At 38.4% G+C, this 8,832-nt stretch overlaps 1 pseudogene; it reads right to left on the reverse strand.

The window, feature by feature from the left end:
* Positions 1 to 881: 881 nt before the first annotated feature.
* Positions 882 to 7,677, reverse strand: LOC136485518 (uncharacterized; annotated as a pseudogene).
* Between the last annotated feature and the right edge of the window lie 1,155 nt (positions 7,678 to 8,832).

The raw sequence follows: 8,832 nt of genomic DNA on the forward strand, positions 1-8,832 counted from the left end.
TCGAAGAAGAACGGGCACGCCAGCGATGCGGCAGGCCTTAGTCCTTCCCTTCTTCTCCCTTCTCCTATTGTTTTTCTCATTCGCAAGCACATGAGGCAGTAGTGGAGGTGCGGTCACACTTGGTTAGTCCACGGTAGGGAAATAAAGGAGGAAAAGGAATATAGAAGGACCCGGTTACTGTAGCACCCACGGACACTGCAGCATTTCCTTTTTTGTCAGCCTTTACATCTTAAGCAACTTTGTCATCCAAATACCAAACAATGCATGTGAGTAGTCAAACGGAAAGCATTCGACGAATCCTACACGTCCAAGGCCTCTGATCATCTATCTGAGCAGCGGATAAAAAGTCAACTATTGGCCTCTCTGTAAAGTGCTTGGTCAATGCTCACTAAAGAAACTTAATCAATCTTTAAAACCCATATTTATTTCCTATTTATTTTTGGGTGTTACACGAGAACATTTTTTCTCAGGCACATGGGTGCTGATCTTGCTAGTTTACGGATTGATAGTCACTAGAATCTGTTGGGCTACTTTTTTTTGTTGGCTGTGTGCTTATTTAGGCAAAGGCCAGGAGCGCTTTTCTAGATTTTGTATCATCTCGATGTAAAGTGGTTGAAATTTAATAAAAGCTTCCTTTCTCAAAAGAAAGGCTGACATAGGACAAACCATCATCTTACGTCCCTCCTGGGAGATCAGTGGGAAGTGAGGTTTATAGAGCTCTCCTCGATGTGTATTACGTATCGTGCTCGAGACCGGACTCCCCTTGCAATGTGCCTTCCATATTGCTCTCGACATGTTTGTTTGAGAACATGTATCCCTCCCGAACGAGGCATTCGTTGGTCTACTTAGAAAAATAATGAAACCGGACCATTTAATTGTTTGCTAGAACCGCAATATTTAGTCTTTGCATAAGCGTTGCAAAGTGCAAGCACGACATGCTCGTGTGCACTGGCATCTAATTGGATCAAAAATATGTCACAGTTCACAAAGAGTTGAAGGAAAGTTGGGTTAAAACTTAAAAGAAAACAGAAGAAACAAGTTGATCCATGCAGTTAATTGGAACATAGGGCATCAGCGTGTTGGATTCTGATCGGGATCAATCGTCACTAGAACGCGCATCCTCTCTCCTCTCTCAATCGCGATGAACACTAATGAACTCTTATGAACACGGACAGACACTGGATTTTTGGCGCAGCACAGGAACTGCTGCTTTTCTGGTTTTCTTCTCATTTTATTGACGCGAGATTACAGAGGACGACCTCATCCGATCGCGCTCGCCCATGCCCTGCGAAATTGCCAGTGCCATCCCACGGCCAACAGAATGTGGGCTACGTCGCAGCCGAAGAAGCACACGGCGCGAGCCACCGTGTCCAAACTCATCTACCTGCAAACTAGGGAAATCCAAACAGCCTAGGACACGGCTCTATGGGCACAACATGTTACAGACAACACAGCGTTCCGTTATTACATAATAAGCAATAAAAGAGGAAAGGTGTTCAAAATGGTGTCCATGTGTGTGTCGAAAACATAAGAAATTCATGGATACTATTGGTAATTCAGTTCGTCGTGGTGCCCAAGAGGAGGCTATCAAGTATTTCTGAGAAGCGCACTGAGAGCTCGGGTCTATCTGGAACAGGAACGGGGTGGAACATCCCACCCCGGGAATTATCCGCAATGGCTTGGAGACCCTAGCATCACATACACGACATAAGGATTGACTTAATAATAAATCAATAAACAATAATTTTGACAGGATTAGATCGGACATGACACGTACCTGATTATATGCGTCCCCGCCAAGAGTAAACGTATGCACAGGGACTTCTGACTTGAAGTTCTCCGTTCCATCAAAGAAGTCTCCCTTGTTTAGTCAACCCATCGGAGAAGAACAAGATGATGCCGTTTTGATTACCTCGGTTCCTGAGCATTTTATGCGCCTCGGCGAGGCCGGATGCCATGTTTTTCGTGCAGGCTAACCTGCGCCAGTCAAATGACGTGTAACCAGTCGCCTTCGATTCTGCGGGGTCAACTACCTTCATATCCGACGTGTAATTGTTTGGGGTCAACATGGGGTAGATGTAACCCATGCAGCTGTCTTCCAAGCGGGTGAGCCTCTCTTGCACGATCCAAAAGATCGAGCCGATCCATCTTGGCCCAGGCAAGGGTAGAGTTGGTGCAGTCAAACGCATACACCAACACCACATCAAGTGGCTGCGTTTCTGCAAATCAGTATGCATGGAGAATTGGTCATTCAATTATATACAAGTAACAAAACTGAAAGCTTATACGCCTCGAAGTGATATAATCAAGAAGATGGATACAAGGATATCCTTGTATCCATCTTCTTGATTATATCACTTCGAGGCGTATAAGCTTTCAGTTTTGTTACTTGTATATAATAAATACCTGAACTAGGGGATTCCTCGTCTTCAAATGTGGTGCGATCAAAGATACTATCCAGTAGCAACGAGAATCGTGTAGAAAGCATCGGCCTTTCCGGGACAGGGATACTGTGGAACTTTCCACCTGGGGAATTCGCCGCAATAGCACCAAGACCCTAATATATACACAACGGACACACATGCATGTATTGATCAATAAGTCTGTGATAGGTTTGACCAAATTAGTTCTGATTTCATACTAGCCCATCAATCTGTGTTCTAGCATGGGTAAATGTTATGTTCCATTGTTTTAGTAAACGGAACAAAATGCTAAGTTACATAAGCATCAAATGTTTCATGCATACATTTAGTACGTAGAACTATTGAATTGACTACGTTTCATATCCCCTTACTCATTTCCTAAAACAATATATAACTACCCTACAATTTATATCTGGCTGTGAAAACTTTACCAACTACTCTATATTTGTTTTCATGGTTTACACTACACCTCTATTGGTTTAAAGTATGTATTTTGTTGAAACCTTATTTTAAGTATATTAGTTCTTGTTCCATCACTTTTGTGACATCACACATTTGGTTTTAAATTTTGATACTTGTTGTATCCCTATTTCAAAACTTTCCTTTTAGTATTTTGATACAAAAGGGATTATAGTTCCTCAACTCCACTTTTAGTTACAACAATGGAATAAACAGCCATTTCAATATCTTATTAAAAGTTTATTGTAGGTTCTAGACTACACACTTAGCTACTACAACGACATGAGCAACTATTTCAGTCCGCACCATGGCACTAATGATGTTTGATTTGCTATATCCAATAATTGTATCGGTAGGTGTATTCATTTATGAAAACATGAGTAGTTATAGTTAAATTATTTGCATAGACTTATCTAAATTAGCAACTTATAAATTTTATATCTTAAAGTGATTTTTTAGTGTGAATGTTATTTGGTTGGTTCAGGGAATATTTTTTGACTGGCCAAAAATTATTAAAATAAATATTGATCACAATTTATCCTTTTTTTATTTTTGTCTACATGGCGGCACATATAATCTATGCTTCTATTTAATTTAAAAATAGTAGAAGAGTGTAATTTAGAAACATATGTAGCGTACTTTATGGTTATTCAACTATTTTTCATAATTGCTTGTATTGGTATTTAGATGTATATTGTTTGGGATATTACTTACATATATGGCATACATTATTGTTATTTTATAAGGAAGTCTAGTTGTGATTTCGCCGTTATTTATGCAACTATATGATTTGTCGGTATTTGACAATACGAAGCCAGTGTTTACACCTATTTCCTTCAGAGGAGCTAACGGTATCAGTTTAGCTAACTAAGCCTAGTATTTTCATGTGAATTGCCCCTAGGTTTTAGTAGTACTCTATGACTTTAAACTCTATTTTTTACATCAAATATTTTGTGGCATTTTCAAAGAATTTCAAAGCAAAAATTTCGAGCATTTCAATTCTTAGGAAAGTTTAACATGCTGCAGAAGCTTAATCAACCATAAGCAAAATCCAGGAGGGTTAGGATAAGGTCAGGGCTAGTAATGTATTTCAGTTTTTTTAATTTGTTTTCTTTTTCCTTAATTCATTTATTCAGCGTTAGCTAACAGAGTGTAGAAAAGGGCAAATGGTAACTTAGAATTCAAAGAATTAGGGTATAATCACAAAGTAAAAAAAAAGACAGTAAAATCACTATCAGCCTTCATGCAAATGGGTAATAACACTATCTCCCTACTTTATGTTATCTTTCATAACAACAGGATTGGGTAATTCAAAAAAGAAATTTTGAGGTTACATTGCATTGTCGTCCATGATGATGGAAGTATGCAGTTTAGAAGCAACATTAGGGGGGCTGTTTTAAATAATCTAGTGGAATGGCATATATCATAATTTTTGGTGCAAGTTTAAAGGGTTATTTTATATTATATTCCATAACAACAGGATTGGGTATTTAAAAAGAAATTTTAAGATTACATTGTATTATCTTTCATATAATGAGACAGGTGGAAAATCTAGAAGCAAATTTAGGAGTACATTTTAAATCATCTTTTATAATGGCAAATAATGGTAAATTAGATGTAAATTTAATTGGTCATTTCAATTTATCTTTTGCAATGGCAAAGGTAGGTAATTTTGATTGAAAAATTGGGTTTTACTTTATATAATTTTTCAAAATGATAGATACAATTGTTATTATTAGCAATAGTGATTAAAGGATACAAAACTGCAGGCTACTTGTTTCTGATATTTTAAGAATTTTTAGTATTTATCAATTTTCCTAGCAGATGTCGCTAGAACTAATGTCGAGGTTTCGTCGAAGACCAACAATTAGGAATATGTTAAAGATACCTCGTTATACTCAACCCCGCCGAGAGTAAACGTGTGGACGGGAACTTTGGACTTGAATTCTTCGGCTCCATCAAAGAAGTCTCCTTTGTGTATCAAGCCGTCGGAGAAGAGCAAGATGACGCCATTTGGGTACCCACGGTTGCTGATCATTTTATGAGCCTCGTCGAGACCAGATGCCATGTTTTCCGTGCAGGGCACCCTGCGCCACACGAATGATTTGTAGCCAGTTGCCTTATACTCTTACTGGATCAACCAGTTTCATATCCGACGTGTATGTGTTACCAGTCCATCATGAAGTAGATGTAACCCATGCAACTATCAATGTAGTGGGTGAGCTTCTCTTGCACCATCCAAAAGATTCCATCATCCACAGTGCGCCAGGCTGTAGTCGAGATGGAGCAGTCAAATGCATACAAGATCACCACATCTAGCTGACCTGGCCCTGCAGACCAGTATCCACGATTGATCAATATTCCTAGATGTCTATACTTTGTAGCATACATGCACGTTTTTATATAGTCTACCTGAAATGGAACTGACGAGAAGCTGGTCTGGAGAAGGGAGCTGGGATGACAAGTCCTCGATCGAGGAATTTAATTCTAGGGCGTCGAGAACCTACCACAAATAGAAGAATATGCGCAAATTAATCAATATAATCATCATGACCCTTCGATGTAATACACTCCACCTTGTAATAAAGAGATTATAGGAAATCTTGCAGATGCATATTATTTGAGATGGAAAAAAACATGGCTACCCTATATAATTATTGTTGTTTTCCATGCGCATGGGGCTGGATTTCAATTATCAATACTGCATGCAAACATTTAGAGAAGCCTCTTTGACCGTGGACCCTTTCTCTTTTTTCAGGTCTACACAACCCAGTGTATTTTTTATGCATGCATTCCTCCACTTGATGTAAATATTGTGCTACATATTGTGAATGTTGATCGTCTGTATGACATAATTTAATTGCATCCGGCATTGTTTTGTTGAAAACAGTTCAGATGCTATCCAATATAAAGTAAACATTTTACTTTCTAAAGTATATGTAATCTAACGCTAGAAGAATTACATATATACAAACCTAAAGTATTTGGTTTCATAAGTTTGTTAACGGAGCACCATTTGAAACATATCCGAAAGCATCCATATTCTATCAGAATGAACGTACCTGGCCAATTTGGTAATCATCAGATGCTAATGACAGTTTCTTAATTTCTATGTCTAATTGTTCCAGTTCATCAACAATATCCTTCGTAGATGGCCTTTTGTTACGGTCATATTGAACACATTGCAAGGCTAATACAACACATTTGTTCACTTGTAAGCTTTCTATTTTGTGTGATGGATGACCATGCTTTTCCTTCAACCTTTCGTTCCAGTTTCTGTTTACCTGATTAGTTGGCACATAAAGTTAGGAAACTTCAACTCAAAGTGTTACAAATTATATGGAGTTATGAGAAAACGGAGTTCCTCGTAATTTCTCATACATACATGGTTAACGAACTGTTCAGCGCTCATTTCACGATAGCGTGTCAAACCCCTATTTCCATCCATTACGTTTATAATTAGAACTCCAAGACTGAACACGTCATATTTACTTGATATATGTCCACTCTTTCCAAATTCTGGTGGCATGTAGCGTCTGCATATATGATGGATCGGCATCAATAGGGTTAGTACAGTATAGTTGGCATGTAGCGTCTGCACTACGAGATACCTGCCATAAAACTAGTTGTTAGGCACTATACAAGAAACATGAGGCAGCAACTTACTGTGTTCCTTTGATAGTCTTTGTTACAAAAGTATTTGTTGATACGAATTTGGACAAGCCAAGATCTGCAACTTTGGCGTTGTTATTGCTGTCCAGCAAAATATTACCAGGTTTTATGTCCAGATGGAAAATAGATTTCTCGTATGCAGTATGAAGGTGATTTATACCCTCACATGTTCCTTTGATAATTTTGTAACATGTGGGCCAATCAAGATCACAAGAGTCATCTGCAAAAAACAAAAAGGAACGGATTACATATATAAAAAGGTACAAAAATCACGTATGCTAATAAAAACACGGTCATATATATATAGAGCTTGACTGGTCATGGTACCTGCGATATGTTTATCGAGGGTTCCACCTTGCATAAATTCGAAACAGAGAATTCGCTCCGTGAATGGGGCCCAAAACTCTTTCCCACCTTTTTCAAAAAAATGACTTTTTGATTCATAACAGAAGCCAACTAACTTTACCACATTCTCATGTTGGACCTTTCTAAGGTTACTGAATTCATTTTTAAATTCTTTATCATCAAGCCCTATCAGGTGATTGAGCCTCTTCACAGCAATCTCTTCGCCTTTATACAACCCCTGCCAGAAATAATTGCAAGTTGATATATATAGATCACAAACTACAAACTTCTAGTACCCAGCTGTTTATCACTGAATTGAAACCTATTGAAAATATAGTGTGTACTCTAAGCACAGTACTCATACCTTGTAAACTATGCCATACCCTCCACTGCCCACATTGTGCTTCTCAGAAAAGTTGTCCGTTATGGCTTGAAGAGTCTCGAGTTTGAAATTCATATCGACAGACATTTTCCACCACGCTTACGTTGGATCTTTTTCCTGAGACACAAAAACTCTTTCCATTAACATTCACAATAAATTTCTCTAAGATAAAAATATGTTAACCTATAACACAGAAAGGGACAACTGGTTGGAACGATTACCACCAAATGCGTGTAAATTGGACTATGACTTTCAAGGCATACGACTACCTAATTTCCATGGGACACCGTGCACAAAGAAACTTAGCAAGACTAGCACACTTACCTGGAAAGCTAGGACACAGCGGAGAGAAGAGTGGTCTGCTCCTTGGTTATGCATGAGGCTCCCATGATCCCATCCATACATATTTATATAAGCGAGAACGAGGTACAAAGTCCCTAAACAAATATTGTTGACTTGACGAACGATCAGCTATATTGTTATACACAATAGCTATACTACTCAAATGATTTTTCGAGTCAGTCTCATTTTTTTGTAGCTGTGGTTGGAGAAAATTAGCCTTTAAAAATGTTTCAAAGACAGTCCAGTTCTAGAAATTGATTTATAGACAGAGTTGGTATTTCGAGTCACCCAAAGAAATGCCCTCCAGTTTTAATTATTGTAGCACCCGGTTTTAAGAACAAAACCAGATACACACCATATGTGAGCCCAGAAAGTCAAATCTCACATATAGCTACGAATAAGGGTAAAATCGAAAGACATTGCTCAATATATAACGTATTAGTGTAAAGAATATAACCTCAGAGTATAGAGTATAGACAGCGGATAGACAACTTCGATCTTCAGGCGAAGACTCCAAATCCACAGGGACAACTGACTGGTTGATCATAAGCCAAACTCCACTAGACTAGCAATCTGGTACCCATCCGTGATTTTTATCCAAATAATTGAAAAATAAAGTAAGCGTAAGTACATGTCGTACTCAACAAATATAACATGGGGTTCATGAGGCTCAAAAGGCTGACACTAGTTAACTGTGATCAGCTTTTAATGAGTCATGATTTTAGCAATTGAGTAGCAACAAGTTTACCACAAGCCCATAAACATATGATCAGGTAAACATGAATAATGAATAGCATAAACAATAATCATTAGTGAGCATCTTTATCATCAGTATCATCAGTGTTCATCATCATTAACCATTAGTGATCATCTATTCCGTAAATGTTCCAAGGCCGCTTGTGACCGTGAGCACGTCTGATATACCAGTTTTACACTCTGCAGAGGTTGTACACTTTCACTGTGAGTTGTGATTTACCCTTTCGCCTAAGGTAGTTAATCTCTTGACCCACTTCCAAAAAAGGTTGGCAGGGTTCACTATGAAGCCTTTCAAAGGTTTGTCTAACAAGTTAGGGCCATTAGATTCACTCGGCAAACAGATGTAGGAACCCCCTTTCCCGATGGCACAATGACACGCAGCGTATACACAAGGGGATAGAGGTTGTCCTATACCCGATTCGGCAAGCCATTCTTACGCCAATAAAGGTAACC

Source organism: Miscanthus floridulus, chromosome 10 (assembly GCF_019320115.1).
Source record: "Miscanthus floridulus cultivar M001 chromosome 10, ASM1932011v1, whole genome shotgun sequence".
In the NCBI taxonomy this organism is placed as follows: domain Eukaryota; kingdom Viridiplantae; phylum Streptophyta; class Magnoliopsida; order Poales; family Poaceae; genus Miscanthus; species Miscanthus floridulus.